This window comes from Mesoplodon densirostris, chromosome 1 (genome assembly GCF_025265405.1).
Source record: "Mesoplodon densirostris isolate mMesDen1 chromosome 1, mMesDen1 primary haplotype, whole genome shotgun sequence".
Classification (NCBI taxonomy): domain Eukaryota; kingdom Metazoa; phylum Chordata; class Mammalia; order Artiodactyla; family Ziphiidae; genus Mesoplodon; species Mesoplodon densirostris.
In genome coordinates, this window is record NC_082661.1 from 219,434,620 (window position 1) to 219,454,394 (window position 19,775).

General features: G+C 33.3%; 1 non-coding gene across 1 annotated transcript; it reads left to right on the forward strand.

The window, feature by feature from the left end:
• Nucleotides 1-16,279: 16,279 nt before the first annotated feature.
• LOC132501643 (small nucleolar RNA SNORA70) lies at nt 16,280-16,415 on the forward strand. The gene has a single exon (XR_009534275.1). It is a non-coding gene; the product is annotated as a small nucleolar RNA SNORA70 (small nucleolar RNA).
• The last annotated feature ends 3,360 nt before the right edge of the window (nt 16,416-19,775 follow it).

Genomic DNA, 19,775 nt, shown 5'->3' on the forward strand with positions numbered 1-19,775 from the left:
TCAGAATGATAATACACTTTGGTCAGATAAACTTATATTTTAGACTTTGTTGTAAGTTCTTTATTTTCTAACTAGAAAAATAAGCACCTTATTCTCTCTTTTATTATTTTATAGGTAATGCTTGAAAGCAAAGAAGATAGGTGATAGAACACTGAAAGATGATTGATAATTAGAGGAAAACTGATGAAGTCTGTATTAACTAGAAAACATAGTTTGAACCTGAAAAGTAAATAAAGAAGAAATGAAAAATGGGTTCACATTATTTAAAAGTATTTTCCACATTTAAAAAAAAACACTGAATATTACATAATGTGAAATACATTTGACATTTCTTTACTGACTCTTAGTAAATCGATAAGAAATTACTTTTGCTATATGAGAGGACTCACACTTTATGATTATAGTTATGCTAAAAATATCTCAAGTGAAATTTTTGGAAATGCTTATTAATATGAATTGCATTGCCTGACATATAAAAACAAGTATATAATCTTGAACAGATAAATGGATACTCTGATGGTAATATTACTATCTCAAATTTGCACAAACTCAAATGAGTTTTTATCTAAAGGCCTTGAGATATCATTTATTGTAAAAGTTTTATGGGGTTTATGACAAATATTTCCATTTACACATTGTAATGAAGAAAGTGAAGCATATAAAGAACTGTTAAATTGCTAGCATGTCTACTGTGTCCTACAAACACACTGATTTATCTGTCTTTTACTCATAGAATTACAATTAAATGGGAGAAAAAAAACACACCAAGAAGTAGAGTTTTCTTATCATTCCATTTTATAACTATTCTCTAACTTGTAAGGAGAAAAATCAAAATTTGATGAAACTATAAACAAAACCAAGCACATCTTTTCCTGTATAGAGGGAACCTTTTGCATCAACCTTGTCTCTGACCCAGGATTTAAAAAATAAAGAGAAAAGTACTGTAAATTAATAGTCCATGTTCTTATAGGAAAAAAAATGCTACCATTTCACAGTTATCCATAAGTTAAATATATTAGAATGCATGATATTTTGTTACATGAAACATATGCTTTTAAATCTTTAAATTTATGTATTTTATCCAAAAATTATAATTTCCCTACCACATTCTCAGCTCTGTACATTGGGGAGATAATCAGAAATAAAGTTAAATCTATGCCATAAAGGATATGCATGAAGAGATAATGCATATATGTATAAAACAATAAAATATAACAGTAGAAATTATCCTATCATTAAAACTTTAATGAATGATCTAGACAATAAATGAAGTTTCATAAGAGCATGCAAACCTTAAAAGCCAAGAAAATTATTAAAGATGAGATAAACTAAGTAGACTATTCAACAATTCATTTTACCGATGTTACTAAGGTTCTCTTTAAACCAAGATGTACTAAAATGATCATCATTTGCTATGATTTATTGGTGCTAAGAGAGGACTTTTTGTCCAAATGTAATGTTTTGTCCCTGGACTTTTTGTTCAATGATGCCTCACATGCCTTTAGTAGACGACCAAAACTTTTTCACAGTAGAGTTAAATTTAAATATGTAAAACAAAGGTGGTGACCTTGATAATATGGTAACTTAAATCTACAATGTGGTATATATATGTTTAGTACCAGATTCACTCCTCAATGCCCATTTTGACTCAGGTATTAGGGAATCACATAGCAGCACAGAATGGGGAAAGAAAGAAAAGTGATTTGTTGGTCTAATTTTGTTACTTAACAACAGGGCCAAAGTTAAGTTTTGATTTCAGATAACAATGTCTCAATGAACAGTACTGGGAAAAATATTTACTGATATGAAAAAAAAAAAGAAATGTTGAATCTCCACCTTTCTCATCTTCCACCAAAATTTCAAATGAAAAGTAAAAAAGAAAAAAAAAAACCTGAGTACTAACAAAACATTGAGTTTTTTCATTTTGTTTGTTTGTTTTTTAACATTTTACAGTGGGGTTAAAAAAATGTAAATATGACTCTAAAGCCAGAAATTATAAAGGAAACAATTGGATACATTTCACCTAACAGAAATGCAAAATTTCTCTCTGAGAAAATACTATAAAAAACACAAATTAGAAAAATATATCTGTGAACTATGTAACTGACAAATGTTTCTGTTATTGATAATTTAAAAGCTTGTAGCAGTTAAGAAGTAGAACAACTCTTGCTGTGTGAAGTGTCCCCAAGCTGATCCTAAGAATTCACATGTGAATAATTTATGTGGGAGATGCTAGAAGCAATGTCAGTAGAGGGGGAAAGCAAGACAAGAGAAGCAAAGACACCTAATAAAGGGAGCATTATTACAGCAGCTATCACTGTGGGTGACAATAGCTTAATCCTACAGGGAAACTTGAGGAAATGGTGTAGAACACAGGCCTCAAGACACATAAACACAGGGGTGAGGGAGGGGGTATTTATCACCAACTCCTGCTGGCCTTTGGTGCAAAGCTGCCCTAAAGAGTGTTAATTCTCTAGCACTGTGGTCTGCTCTGTTAGAGAACTCTCTTAAAGAAAACAGATGAAGATACTGGCAGCTGGAAGTTGGCTTGCACTCACTGGAATGGTTAATCTCAAGAGAAATGGCAGAGTTTCTATACACTCTGCTATAACGAGCAAATGATAGTAATTCTACTGGTAAAATGAACTGGTAGTTTACATTAAAAATACACAAATGTTCCACAGTCATGAAAAATAAACTTCATTAATAACCATGTGATGCAAAATTCAAATATTCAAATTTTGCATATTAAAATTGTTTATGTAAGTCAATTCATTATGCCATACATCTAAAACTTATACAGTGCTCTATGTCAATTATATCTTAATAAAACTAGAAAAGTATAATAAAATAATAAAATAATATTTTTTTAAATTTGATTTTTTTATAATGTGAGAAAAATATTCTCTCATACATTGGTAGGAATATACTGATAAAAGGTTTATGGAAAATAATAAGCCCAAATGTTTACAGTGTTTGATATACATTGACCCAACAGTTTTACTTTCAGACCATCCTATTTACAATTGCAACTCCATTTTTGACACTTCGATCACCCTTCCACACTTTCTTTTTCTCCATAGTATATATCACCATTTATTTATTAAATATCATTATTTATTTCTATAGTTTGTTACCTTCACTAAACTATATGCCACAAGAGGTTAAGGATTTTTGTCTGCCTTATTCCTTGGCACCTAGACTTGAGAAGACTAGCTCACACATAATAGATAGTCAATAAAATTTGTTAAATGGATGATTTTTCCACGAATACATCATTAGACAACAATAGAAAAACTGATCACAAATATATTTAAAGTTTATCTTGATGTTGTTTACAATAGTAAAAATCAGAAAAAACATGACCAAAAAAATGTGCTGTTTGCATAATATACACATATATTACACAGATTAAAAATGATAATCTGCATAATATGCTTTTGACATGGAAAACTGGGCATGATATATCATTAAGTCAACAATGCAGTTTACCAAACGGCACATCCAGTATGACTCAGTTTTGGATAAATATATATTTTTAGCATAAATCTAAATCTAGGACAGTATAAATAGCAATATTAACTCTGGTTAATTCACTATTCACAGGTAATTTTAAATTTTTTCTACTCTAAATTTTATATAGTATGTGCCTTATAATGAATTATAAGTCTATTTTTATTGTGAAAACATGTTGAATCTAATATAGAAAGCCTATTGTGGCTAAAAGGCTACATCTTTAATTTTTACAGTGTAGGGAAGTGACCAAACATCAAACAGATAAACACTTGAAAACGACCAAAATATTTATATTTATTATGATACTAACTTGTAAATTGTTTATGTAACCTAGACTTTACATTAGAGTTGCATTACTGATGGCATGAGGACTAAACTAGTTTTACTAAACAAAGCTCATTAATGGTATATATTTATGTGTATTTTGTAGGAAAAATACCACTAAAAGTTGTTCTTTTACCATTTCCGGGATCTGATAGTACTATTAAACCAAAGCATAACTTTTCACTTAAGTTAGTTCTTTTTTTTTTTTTTTTTTTTTTTTTCTTTTTGCGGTATGTGGGCCTCTCACTGTTGTGGCCTCTCCCGTTGCGGAGCACAGGCTCCGGATGCGCAGGCCCAGAGGCCATGGCTCACGGGCCCAGCCGCTCCGCGGCATATGGGATCCTCCCAGACCGGGGCACGAACCCGTATCCCCTGCATCGGCAGGCGGACTCCCAACCACTGCGCCACCAGGGAGGCCCCTAAGTTAGTTCTTATTCAGACCAATATCAACTTCTTAGATTAATGCTGGAGGCAATAAAATCCCAAGAGAAGAAGACATTTCCATTTTTTTGTTTATCATGATCAAAAATGTATAAAACTCACTATAACTATACTTTAATAATGCCTAGAGCACCAAATAAGAGACTTTAGGTATTCACTTGAAACAACTGGCAGAATTATTTGTTTTATTTCTTACTTCAGTTTTAACAGCATATCCATCACTGATGTTGCTACAATTTCGCATACTAGTTTTTATAAGAACAGAAATTATGCTATTCTTCATGTCAATATAGTCTCATAATCCCTTGTCATATTTTAATAGAATAAACCAAAAGAAATACACTTTAAGATCAAGTAGTTGATGCAAAGCTAGAATTATTTAGGGTACACATTTTTCTCTAGTTATTAAGTAACATTTGTCATTATTTCATATTTTTAAGATGACTCACTTAGAGGCAATTGCAAGAGCTATGTAGATGTATATCTTAAAATATAAGATCAGTTGTCTGTCAGTGGTAATTGCAGTAACCACATACTACAATCCTCAGGACTGCTCACAGAACCAGGAAGATGGGTCTCTGCCTGATGCCCTGTGCTTAGAGACCCTGCACATAACAAACTCACAAAGATAAATGTGTTAAAGGATGCATGAAGGCCCTGGTCATTGGGATGCAGTGCACAGTACTGGCACAGCATAACCCATAACATTATAAATCCACTTCTATGACTAACACTGTTTACACCATGGGAACATTTCACATTTTTTCCCTATATCCTCAAAAATAAAAGGTGGTTCCATCCAGATGCCATGAAGGTTTCTGGTATGTGTTCCTGTCAACACTGGACACAGACATATTTCAAAGAAAGGAGATGATTTGAGTAGTGGAAGTACTTAAGTAAGAGAGGAGACAAAGTAACTGTCAGATCCTTCCTCTCAGGACAAATGCAATAGTCTTTTTTCAGTTTTATTGAGGTATAATTGACAAATGCAATTTTTATATTTAGGATATAAAAGTGATGTTTGTTTATATATATATATATATATATATATATATATATACACATTGTGAAATGAACACGACAAACTAATTAACATATCCATTATCTCACATGGTTAACACTTTCTGTGTGTGTGTGTGTGTGTGTGTGTGTGTGTGTGTGTGGTCAGAATGCTTAGGATTTACCCTCCTAGCAAATTTCAATTACAAAATACAGTATTCTTACTAACAGCCACAAAGCTGCACATTAGATCTACAGAACATATACATCTTGCGTAACTGAAACTGTGTACACTTTACCAAGATTTCCCCATTTCCCCTACCTCCCAACCCATGACAGCTATTATTCTATTCTCTTCTTCTCTGAGTTTGACTATTTTAGATTCTACCCATAAGCGAGATCATGCAGTATTTGTTTTTTTGTGCCAGGCTTATTTCACTTAGTATAATGTCCTTCAGGTTGATCCACGTTGTCATAAATGGCAGAATTTTTTTCTTCTTTAAGGCTGAATAATATTCCATTGTGTGTGTGTATCACATTTTCTTTATCCATTCATCTTTTTATGACCGTTTAGGTTGTTTCCATATCTTAGCTATTGTGAATATTGCTGCAGCGAACATGGGGGTCCAATATCTTTGAGATACTGACTTCATTTTTTTGGATATATATACCCAGAAGTTGGATTGCTGGATATTGTAATTCTATTTTTAATTTTTTGAGGAATTTCCATACTGTTTTCCACAATGGCTGTACCAATTTATATTCCCATAAACTATGTACAAGGGCTCCCTTTTCTCCACATCTTCGCCAGCATTTGTTATCTCTTGTCTTTTAAATAAGAGCCATTCTAACAGTTGTGAGGTGATAGCTCATTGCAGTTTTGATTTGTGTTCCCTGATGATTAGTGACATTGAGCACCTTTTCATGTACCTGTTGCCCATTTGTATGTCTTCTTTTGAGAATTGTCTATTCAGGTCTTTGTTCATTTTTTATTTAGGTTTTTTCATTTTTTGCTATTGAGTTGTAGGAATTGTTTACATATTTTGGGTATTAACCTCTTATATATATGGTTTGAAAATATTTTTTTCCCATTCTGTAGGTTGTCTGTTCACTCTGTTAATTGTCCCTTTGTTGTGCAGAAGCTTTTAGTTTGATGTAGTCCCACTTGTTTATTTTTGTTGCCTATGCTTTTGGTGTCATATCCAAAAACTTATCACCAAGACCAATATCAAGAAGCATTTCCTACATATTTTCTTTTATTAGTTTTATGTTTACATCTTTAATCCATTTTTAGTTGATTTTTGTATATGGTGAGAGATAAGAGTCCAATTTCATTCTTCAGCATGTGGCTGTCCAGTTTTCCCAACACTGTTTACTAAAGAGACTATCATTTCCTCATTGTCAAAGACACCATAAGAAACTAAAACTACTGGCCAATATTCCTGATGAAAATAGATGCAAAAATAGTCAACAAAATACAAGTAAATTGAATTCAACAGCACATTAAAAGGATTATAGACCATGAGCAGGTGGGATTATTTACCCCTGGGATGCAAGGATGATTCAATATATCACATTAACAGAATGAAAGATAAAAACCACATGATCATCTCAATAATGTAGAAAAAGACTTGGATAATTCAACATCCATTTACGATAAAAACTCTCAACAATGTAGGTATAAAAGAAACTTCCTCAAAACAATAAAGGCCACATAAGAAAATTCCACAGTTAATATCATACTCAGTGAGGAAAAACTTAAAGCTTCTCATGAAGATTTGCTACAAGGCAAGGACACTCACTCTTAGCACTCTTTTCAACACAGTACTGGAAGTCCTAACTAGAGCATTTAGCCAAGAAAGAGAAATAAAAGCATCCAAATCAGAAAGAAAGAAGAAAAATTATCTGTTTGCAGATGACATGATCATATATATAGAAAAGCCTAAAGAAATAGCAAAAAGCTGTTAGAACTAATAAAAGAACTCAGTAAAGTTGCAGGATACAAATCAACATACAAACATCAGTGGCATTTCTATATGCTAACAACAAACTATCTGGAAAGGAAACTGAGAAAACAATCCCATTCACAATAATGAATACAAATACTTAGGAATAAACTTAACCAAAGAGGTGAAATACTTATACACTGAAAAGTACAAAACATGGATGAAGGAAATTAAGAAAAACAGATAAATGGAAAGACATCCTATGTTCATGGGTTAGAAGAATTAATTGTTAAGATGTCCACACTACCCAGAGTGATCTACAAATGCAATGCAATCTCTATCAAAATCCCAAAGAAATTCCTCACAGAAATATAAAAAAAATCCTAAAATTCATATAAAACCACAACAGACTCTGAATAGCCAAAGCAATCTTGAGCAAGAGAAACGAAGCTGGAGGCATCACACTTCCTGGTTTCAAAACTATATTACAAAGCTACAGTAATCAAAACCATATGGTATTAGCATAAAAATAGACACATAGACCCATGGAACAGATTAGAGCTCAGAAATAAATCCACACGTTTGTGGTCAACTGACCTTTCACAAGGGTGCCAAGAACAGGAATGTAATAGAGTTTTACAAAACAAGGCATCATTTTCAGTAGCACAGAGCATTCCTTTTTCTTTTTTCCCTTTATGTACCATAACTTGGCATTGTTTTTACAACAGTTTAAAGTTGCATGGTGGCACAGAACATTTTAGAGTATTAATAACTCATATTACTCTTAAGTATGTACATATGTGTTACAACATGTATGCAGCATGAAACTAATTTTTTATACTGGCAACAAGATAAACACTGAATCCTAGAATTGTGTACAGTTTCCTTTTTATAAAAATATTTAATAAGATTTAATTGAATTTTTATATTATTAAATAAAAATTACAGTTCTATATGTTAAATTTAAATTTTGATATTCACTAGTCATGATGTACTTGACATTTAATTTTAATAATTTAAAATTTTAGAAGAAATACAACTAATTAATTACTTATTAATTTTAATAATTTAAAATTTTTAGAAGAAAACATTTGAAAATACACAAGAAAAACAATCTTAATCATTTTACACTTATTTAAAAATCCTGAATATATAGCCATATTTCATATGCTTTTTAATGTAATTACCATGTACTTTATAATCCTAATTTAAATCATTACTGTCAAGAGAACAAAATTATTTGAAAGATCTTGATTATGACAACACAATTAGTGATTTTACTGAAATGAAAACAAGAAAAATAAATTTAATGGAATAAAGGTGTGATTATTTTGAATTATGTATGTTTTTATTTTATTACTCATGAAAACTCTGCTGGCCAATCATCAGTTCACTAAGGTAAGCACAGTAATTAAATTCAATCACCTTTGATATTGCCAATTCCAAAATATGAAAACTATAGCTTTATACCTACTTTTCTTAATTTTGAGTTATAAAGGTATATCTTTTAAGACAGGATGATAGAATATATTGAATTTAAAAGTTTATTAGCTTGATGTATAACTTTAAGATATTTGGACATAAGGAGTCTAGGCTTCCATTTGTAGTGTTACCCTAGACCAACCTTGAGGTGGGCCGGCAGATTCTGGTCCCAGGTGGTAAACTCCTTTCTGCTTCATCTTATTTTGTGGTTGCTCAAGAGTCAACCTATCCCTAATCCCTGACTAATAGATCACTACAGTGGTTTACCTGCAGATTTCAGCTTCACTGTATTTTTTATGTGAACTTCAGCTAATCCAGCTTACAGTCACTTATTTTCATGGTATTCCATGAAAGCTGAATTGTACCTAAAATTTGTCAACTAGGTCACCTGTAAGGGTATTCTTATTTAAAGGAACAAATTCAAAAGCAAACCAACTAAAATAAAAACCCAACTATGAACATGCCTATGAACATCTATTACTTTTTGGTTTGTGTTTGCATAGCAGAGCAAGGAGGCACCATGTAAACTGCTCCATATTGTGGGAGAAATGTGGTCAAAACTGCTTCTTCAAAAGATGTGACTTGCACAAAATGAGATTCTACAGGAAGAACATACATGATCTGTTTATTTTTTTTTTCTTTCCAAGATGGATAGTTTCATGATGATGGATTATTCTAAAAACGTCCAGATTGTATCACATTTTATAGATAAGGTTTCCAATAATTAGAATGTCAATATTTTGAAATAATAACAGAAGATATCTGCTATAATGTGCTTTGATGGTTGGGTTAACACTAAATACGTTATATGACTGCAATATTTAATTTTGGAATTTTGTTTTTAAGGTACAATAAATTTCACCCATTGTCTTCAAGGATATGACTCATTAATAACTTTACAACACTATCTCCAAATATATTAAGTTGAATTGAAAACTACGGAGAGAAGCAAGATCAAGCAGAATCATCCATGCTTGTGCCAATATACAGAAAATATTATGTCATATGCTAGTGAAAAACAGCATGGCCTGGTAAACTGCAGGGAAATGAGGCAAAGGTGGAAGTACAAGTACCAGGGAATAGACCCCTGAACCTCCTTCATGGCAGAGTAAGTTGTAGAGTAATTGTACCAGCTGTTTTACTGGAGAAAGTCTAGCCTTTTCATAGACTATGAAATAGTAAAGGGCATCTCAGCAGTACTTGTATTTCCTGGATGAGGAGGAAGATGCTACTGGGGACAGAGTACCAGGCTTAACTAAGAAAATATGGACATTAATGGGACACTTTGTATTGCAAGGAGTACTTGACCAGTAGACTGTGTAGAGAATTGCTTTTTCTAAGAAATTAAATTTTCTTTAAAAAATCACTAGACCAGTTATTATTGCATACACATACATATGTATGTAAATATGTACTTACTAGATTTAAACTTTAAAATAGCAGAGACTGTTGTAGCCAGTGGGTATATTAAGGAAATATACACAAACATTCTCAAATAAATACATATGCTTCAGAAATAATATTTAAAAAATATAAATCCTAGAGTTTTCTCTCCCTATTATCCACACACTCTTCCCCTACTCATTTGACTAGGCATTCTATGTACCTCTGGGGAGGAATAACCCAGCAGAAAACAATGAGTTAATAAATACTGAAAGAAATTATGTTTTAATTTCTGCATTAAATATTGATATAACCCATATAAAGAAAAGCTCTCTGAAGTCCTCAATATCTTTTAAGACTGTAAAGTGTTTGGTGACCGAAATGTTTGGGAATCACAGCTAGGAACCAAGGTGGTTCCATATCCCTACTTATATGGAACGGAAGGGGACCTGTTAGAGAACTCTCATCAAAAAATATATTCATTCACCATTTATATACGTATAACAAACAACAAAATAACTTCAGTATTTGAGTGACATTTTAATTGTTATTGAGTTTGGATAGAACGTATGCAGGCTCTGGACTACACTACAAACCATTTGAAGACAGAATTGTATAGTTTAATCCAAGGGTCTTCTTACTTCATTTACAAAAGTTGACTTTAGATCTCTACAGAACTGGAGAGGAATATACTTCATAAAAAGAAGTAAACTTATCTTTTTAGGATGTCTCTCACATGGCACTGCGTTCTTATATACTCTCAGATTTCATGTCAGCTCATGAAGCTTGTTGGAAAGCCTCAGAATGCATTACCTTTTTACTTTTGAGGTAGCTAGTTCAGCTAAAGCTTTATTTACACAATAAGGAGAGAAAAGAAAAGTGTTCTGGCCCACTGCAAATATCCTGTAAGTATCAAAGCCAGTTCAGTGATATAATAATGAATATTTTTGGCTTCTGAGCAGTTTACCTGCAGTACTGGACATGACCCCCTTTGTATTACATGATAAATAGTAAACAGGGGGGAAATGTTGCCCAGGCTTAACTGACCTAGTGGACACACATTTAAAAGAATTGGAAGAGTAAAGCTATGGCACACTAGTGCATGTTCTGTTAACTTGAGATAGAACACATCATATCCCAACAACAATTCATTGTAATATGGTTTCTTTCAGCATTTGACCAGTAATTTGGACATAGTCCTCCTAACGGAGCAGAGCAGTTATAGACGAGGCTTCACGTTGTATTGATGGATCTGTTAAATTCGATTTTTCCTAGTAGCTATTGAGCAATTAACCTCCTAAAATTCCACCTCCTCACCCCCCTTGACAAGAGCTTTTATGTACTTCATCACATATAATCACCAGAACTAGAATACTGCCTGCAACAATCCTATTGGAACTAAAGAGGAATGTGACACATGGTATTAGGGACTTCTTAAACACCTCCCAGCATGGATGAAAAAGGGTGTCCTTTATTCATATTCTTTCATGAAATACAACTAATAAAAAATGGCAACATTCCCAGATCAGGGCATATCACTATAATTGTTCAATCCACAGACAGGATAAGTAAGATCTGCTTAAAAGATTTATTGAGCACTTTCTGGGTCAGGCATGGTGCCAAGTATTTTATATCCATTTTCTCACGTGATCCCCAGAAAAACCTTATAAGGGGTTTCCTGCCATCATCCCAACTTTATAGGTGAGGAAATGGCGGTTCAAAAAGGTTAAATAAATTGCCCTAAATCATGGAGTTAGTAAATGGAAGAGGTTAGGATGATAATTTTTTGAATTACAACTATTTCATAGATGAACCAATGTACTTATTAATTCATTAGCTATATTCCAACAAGTGAGATTTGTTGTGAATTTGGGATTCACGTTCCAGGTAAAAACCACAAAGCACACTTGGCCAAGCTACTTAAGATAACAAAATACACATTTGAATGGAAAGATTATTTTCTGAAACTGATTTCATGAATTTCTCTATGAAGCCAAAAATGACTTAAACCCCAATCTATTGTTAAAAAAAATCCTAGATGTAATCTATTCATAACTAGCATAAATACAGCAATGATTCCTTGGTTAAACTGTCATTCTTGACAGTTTAGGGAAAAAATTAATAATAATATAGGGAGTTTAGTGTAGTGAAAACAAAACAAAACAAACACAAATGTAGGCTTTAAACTAGATATACCTGGCTTTGCTGCTTATGAGCAGTAAATTGGGGCAAGTTATTTAACCCTTCTGAGCCAGTTTCCTCATCAATAAAATGAGGATCCCAGTTCCTGAATGGCATGGCTGTTGTTAGGATTAGTGGATTAGTGGTACTAAGGCCATTGTGACATGGTGTGTCTTCCACAATCCTTATCCATCATATCATTCTGTAAAGTGAATTATATCGAAATAATACCTTCTACTGTCTGAGGCTGAGATTTTGTATGCCAGGAAAAGAAAAAGGCAGAATTTCAATAAATTTGGGAAGACTGGATTAGAAGACACAGGGTATCTGCTATCAAATCTTTAAAATAAAGATGAAAAGGGTAAAGTCTAAGTTCTTTGTACTTCTTGCAATTTTAATACCTAAAAGAGGAATGCTATTCACAATATGTACTTTTAGTGAAAAGAAGTTATATTAATGGGGGAAAAAAAGACCGTGAATAAGAAAGGAAAAAACCGAAGCTCTCAATTCTAGGCTACGCTGCAGACATTACTTTTCCCAATCCGCTGCTACTTTTTCTAGGTCTGATATACCAAGAAAGAGTTGTGGAAGCAGTGGCCCAGAGTACTGAACTAAGAAAGCTTGAATTCAAGGAGGTTTCGGCTCTGAGTAGCTCTGTAACCCTAGACAAGTCATGGATTCTGAGATGATTCCTCTGTAAACTGAATGTTTGGACTATTTGCACTCATCTCTACCAGCTATGAGATCCAATAACTATATACTTCTAATTTTAGTAACTGTCAGCAAACAGATTTCAGCAGGAGATAAGTGAAAGGTGGCTATTAAAACATTTGAAGGAGATTCCAAAATATGCCCCATAAACACGTATATTATTTGACATAGAAAAATCAAATTTGTACATAACAATTTTTAGGTAGTTTCAAAATAAAATACAATAAACTATACTAGATTAAAAATGTAAGACAAAATGATGTATTGTTGGAGCACCTATGCAAGTATAAGGTGTGGTAAACCAATGAAATTGGAATTTGAATTTATGTTATAGTTTGTGGAATCAGCTTTGTCAGTTCATGTTCATATGCTTAATGTATTTTGGTACAGGAAAACTAGGTTTCATTAATTTATTTCAAAAATTCTATAAATATTTGCTGAGTACCTAAATATGCTGGGCCCTATGCTAGCTACAAGAATGATACCAGTGATGAAATATTGCACATTTTAATGGGGATAGATACTAATCACCTAAGCTATGATAAGTACTGTAAAGGAAGAATTAAAACTGCAATGTGAAAAATTAACATAGAGTATGATATAGATTGTGGATTTAGGAAGACGTTTTTGAGGAAAGGACTTCATATTTAGGTTGAGAACTATGAATGAGAAGTTGCAAAAAATAAAAGTAGAGGGAATCTGAAAAGGCTACATACTGTAGGATTCCAACTATTTGACATTCTGGAAAAGGCAAAATTCTAGAGACAGTAAGAAGATCAGTGTTGGACAGGAGTTAGGAGGGGAAGGATGAATAGGCAGAGAACAGAGGATTTTTAGGACAGTGAACCTACTCTGTATAAAACTATAATGATGGGTATATGTGATTATAAATTTGTCAAAACCCATATAGGTGTACAACACCAAGGGTAAACTCTATTATAGATTATGGACTCTGGGTGATAGTGATGTCAATGTAAGCACATCATTTACAAAAAATGTACCACTCTGCTGGGCGGATATTGATAATACGGGAGGCTGTGCATGTGTTGGGGCAAGAACTCTATGGAAAATACCTAAACTTTCTGCTCAAATTTTGCTGTGACCCTAAAAGTGCTGCAAAAAATAAAGTCTATTTAAAAGTACAGAGAAGAAGATTCAAGATGTGCAGGACTTGAAGCAGGAAAATTTTAAGGATTTGAAAGAGAAGGTATGGGTTTCTTGTCATTCTAAGACAGTCTTATCCATCTAAGATATTTCTCAAGATAAATATGAGCTGTGAATGAATCTTAAATTAAAAATACATAAATAAAACCAAACTCTAAGGCCTTAAGTGCTCACGTAAAAGAATTATACTAAAATGCTCTCTAAACAACCATACAAATTTATTCCATAGTACCCATTACCTGATAGTTTTAAATTATATATATATATATATGTTTTATATACACACACACGTGCATATATATATATATATATATATATATATATAAAACAAGTAGTGTCTCTAAAACTTCCTATAACTTTAGCTCAAAAATTAGACACAATGTAAATTAACATCTTTTCCAGTTTCTAATACTAAATAACAAAGTAACCCAAAACTTAGTGACTTAAAAACATTTATTAAAGCCCTGGGTTCTATGGATCTAAAGCATAGGCAGGAGGTGATATGTCCCTCTTATATCTCAAGTAGGAAAATTTGAAACTGGGGTTCATTTGTCAGCTGGGGGCTGGAATCAGCCAAAGCCTACTTCACTCACATATCTGGTGTCTGGGAGGAAATAACTCAAAGACTAGGACTGCTGACCAGAGCTCCTGTATGTGACCCCTCCATGTGGCTTTGCTTCCTCCCAGAATGTTGACTTCAAGGTAGTCAGATTTCTTATATGGAATCTTTGGACTCCAAACACAAATATTCCAGAGAATAAAGTAAAAGCTACATCACCTTTGAGGACTTGACCTCTGAACTCATGCACTGATGTTTCTGCTATATTCTGTTGGCCATAAAATTTGGAAGCCCACTTAAATTTGAAAGAGTATATAGATGCCACCTACAAACTGAAGGAAGTGTGAAAGAATGTGTAGCAATTCTTCTTCATTTCTATAACATCTAAAGCACTACTATAATCATGAAAATAGTAGCCTCTACTTCCAGATGTGCTGGTTAAGTCTACTCCTTCTCAGGAAATGATTATTTCTCCTGAAGCATTCTCAACCCCATTTTTCTGTCATCTTTGTATATTCTCTATCTTGATTGGCCATAGTGCCTCTTGTAATTTCTACTACATTCTCACCTAGGGACCTAAATTGATTACTTTGATCACTATCCCATCATGTTAGAAATTACTTCTCAGCATTCCATTAATACATATTAATGTAATGATATTTAATTAATACCTTAGTTATAATTAATAAATAATATTTAAATAATGCTTTAATAATTCTATTAAATTCCTAAGTTTCCCAGCTGAACTTCTAATTTCCCCCATCTATATTCTAATGGACTTGATAAGACTTGCATGCTAAGGCTGAACTCTCAGCTCTCCTTTCCTTCTCTCATGTTCCCATTCATTCTCAGAGCACCAACTACCTCTTCCATGTCACAAGTCTCTCTACTTCTCATAAAATGCTTCATAGCAGTTAATGCTTTTATATATATATATATATATATATATATATGTAATAAGAAAAGAGAATAAATCTTTTCCCTATCAAAATACTTGTATTTTAGCAGTATCCTAAATTTGCCCAGCAAAGCACTGCACTAATTCAAAATACCTCTTATATGTGGGAAAATATAAAACATCATTCCAAGTTTCATAAAGTTGAAAACTTGATTTCTCTTCTAGTATTCTGTTAATTACTGTAACAAGACAATGAAGCTGTGAGCTTGAGCCAAGAAGTCTATACCACTGTTTCTCAAATTTTCTGGGGTTGAAGAGCCACGTTTTAAAATTTACAGTTCATGCTGCAGACCAGAATTCTTATAAAATAACAGTAAAGTGAATTAACAGAAAAATAATCACGCCCTTGGATTTCAAAGTAATGTCAAATTGCTATTAAAGTTTCTAAATAATTGCTCTCAATTTCGTCCCCATCTAGTCATGGACTTGTAGTAAAGAGTTCACCTACCAGTGTGGATCCTCACATCACGCTCTGAAGAGCAGTGTTCTCCACAGTCCTGCTCTAAGGACTTCTCTAACTGTTGAGCATTCCTTAGCAAGTAGGTCTTAACACCTGGTTTCCAGACTTCCACAGCCTAGTTTTATTAGAAAGTAACCATTTTAAAAATGATGGATTTGCAGTCAATTAAGCCGACTGTGCTCTTTTCCCCATGGGGGCCCGGTACGCAATGGCTGCAAACAGAAGCCTCCTCAGTAGTGTATGCAGCCTGTTGCCTGTAATGGGTTGCCCTAAGGAACCTTGGAGACAGCCCTTTCCAGTGGACATTAATGACTGGCATGCTGTCCCCAATCTAGGCTCCAGACAAGTATGTGCGGTGCCTTTAGAAAGCCCCAGAGCAAAGTGGCCAGGGTCCACATTGGCCAAGTCATAATGTCCATCCGCACCAAGCTGCAGAGCAAGGAGCATGTGACTGAGGCCCTCTGCAGGGCCAAGTTCAAGTTCCCTGGTCACCAGAAGATCCACATCTCCAAGAAGTGGGGATTTACTAAGTTTAATGCCCATGGATTTGAAAACATGGTGGCAGGAAAGTGGCTCATCTCAGATGTCTGTGGGATCAGACACATCCTTAGTCATGGCCCCTGGAAACATGGCAGGCCTTCACTCGCGAGAGCCTTGGTGCTGTCCCCTCCTTACTCATGCCCACCGATAAATCCTACTTTCTTGTCAAAAAAAAAAAAAAAATGAAGGAAATAATTCACCAAGAATAAAGAAATAGCTATCCCACATTCCAAGTTTTAAATATAAACTGAGAAGTCAATATATCAGAGGAGAAAGTAAATTAGATAATGAAGAATAATAGAAAAAACAGATTTTAAATTATCACAACATTGAAAGTGAATGAAAATCCACTTATAGGACAAGCAATAATAAGAACAAACTGACAAATAATAATATTGAACATGATGGATTTTCTTCATTTTAATTTTATAAAATATCTACTCTGGGGAACATGCTTTTACTGATTAATGTCATTTAACAATTTTGAGCTCATAGGTTTGTGTTTTAAAGCCTGATGAAAGCTAAATACAAATTCAAACATATAATATTTCACATTTAATTTCATGGACTTTTAAAAATTCATAGATCACTGACTAAGAATCCCTGATGAAGTTACAAGTAAAATATTTTTATAAGTTCAAAAATGTTGTAACTTTCAAATTGTGAATTGTTATTTTGTTTTTAGTGGAATGGAATTTAGATTTTAAAATACTAGAAGAACTAATGTGCAAATCTTCGGGAAAGTGAACCTATAATAGTTTACTAACTCTTCACATGGTCATTTTTTATATAAAGCTATTACATAATATATTCCCTGTGTTGTACAAGTATAAGATCCTTGTATCTTACCTATTTTATACATAGTGGTTGTACCACTTAATCCCCCTCAGCCATTTTGCCCCTTTTCCTCTTCCCTCTGACAACCAACCGTCTGTTCTCTGAATCTGTGAGTCTGTTTATGTTTTATTACATTTTTTCATTTGTTTTATTTTTTAGACTCCACACATAAGTGAAAACATACAGTATTCCCTCTGTGAGGTACTCTGGAGTTCTCAAGAGTATGCATGCGTTTCTGATGAGAAGCTTCCTAGTTTTTTACTTCAGTATCTCCTTTGAGAGAATGAGATATTCATAGAGTGGCAAAAAAAAAAAAAGTGAAATTTAGTCTCCAGAACATGCACTGTTAACATGAAACTCTCTTATTGATTCCCATTCAGGACAAAAATAGATACTTAGATAATACTTCCTTCAGAAGTGCCTTTTAAGTTTTCTGATGTTAAAGTATCACTAAGTAATATTTACAGAAATGAGGAAAACGGGATACCTGAATACTCTTTGGCTTTGATTTATGAAACTCAAGGATCTAGAGTTTTAAATATATTTCTGTTCTTCCATAGAAAATCCACCCACAAAATGTTGTTTACAAAATCAGAAAAGAAACAAAGCCACTTAAGGCATATATAATAGTTGGCATTTATTATGTATTTACTACAGGCAAGGTATTGTGCTAAACCTTATGAATTAGGGAAATCATTATCATTGTTTTATACATGAGGAACCTGAGGATTAGACAGGTTAACTAATCTGACCAAGATATTAAAGATAGTAAGTATTAGAGCTGGGATTCAAATTCAAGACAACGTGATTCCAAAGACCTGAATTATGCCAGCTCCATCTTATCACCACCACCACAACCACCACCTCTGACATCACTGCCACCATCACCACAGCCATCACCATGACCACCAGCACCCCAACTTTTGCCTCAACCGATGTTTCTGAAGAAGTCAGGTTCCAGAGAAAAATGAGGTGGTGGTAGTTGTGTGTGGTAAGGACATGAAGTTAATATTCAAAATATACACCTGACACAGAATCTTCCATAGTAGAAACCAAAAGTACATACTTTACCACACTCCCCAGGCAATTCTTACACAAAGTAAAATGAAAGGACCACTGTAATATTCAATAGTGCTTCAATTTATATGGAAGTATTTCAATTATTAAAATACTTCAAGAAACATTTTTAAGGCTACAAAAATATAAATAGAAAGGTAAACGGGACAATATTTTAAGTATAGATGCAGTTGCTTACTCTTTTGTGTTTTGTGGCATTTGAAACAATACGACCTAATGCAATTAGCAAGCAAGTATACAATAAGAATTCAGTATAAAACACAATAGGTTTATTAGGAATAAATGACTCCTCAAGTACTAATCTGTTTCCAAAATTTAAGACAAAGAAAGCAATGCAATATAGATTAACTTTCAAAATTTTGTATTTGCACTTGCATTTAAGGCATGCTAATGAGAGAGCCTTATTAGGTAAAATGGTCTGACACTTTGCAACGGCACAGAAAACCTTAGATTAATAGATTTTTTTCAAACTTTCCATTCCTCACGTTTATTTGCATCGTATAACTACATGCCAAACCAAGCATAACATGGGAATTTTGACGCTATCATACTTTATACAAGGACATTTCAAGTAAAGAAAATTTGGAAAATGATGACAGGTGTCCACGTTTCACCATCCTCTCATTACTCTCCACAGGTCCCCAGATTAGCCATTTGAAACTAATTCATTAATTACTTAATGAATTGTGTACATATGTTCAAAGATACCATGGCAAGATTGTTCTCTGTAGCATTTTTATGCAAAACAGAAAAAAATAAACACAACCTATTTGTCCTCACTAAAAGAATGAAAAACAGTGAATTATTCATATAACAGAATATTATCAACTATAAATAATAAACAAAATCTACATGTTTTGACATGGATATATCTCAAAATATTAAGTCAAAAGATCCAGCTTCAAAAGTTTACATGTAATATGAGTCAATTTATGTAAAAAATTAAGAATAAGGAAAAGGGTATCAGGAGGAAAAAGTGGGTAAGGCATTCAAGGCAGCAGTCCTAATCAAAGTAAAGGAAGAAATACACAGAGGTATATGCCATATTCTGGGAATAGGCAGCAGTCCTCCATATGAAATTGTCAGGAAAAGATGCTAGAAAGATAGACAGTGGCCAGACTGTGAAACATTCTGATGGCTGTGCTAAGGAATTTGGACTTTACTATATTGGAAATGGAGAGCCAGAAAAATGATTTA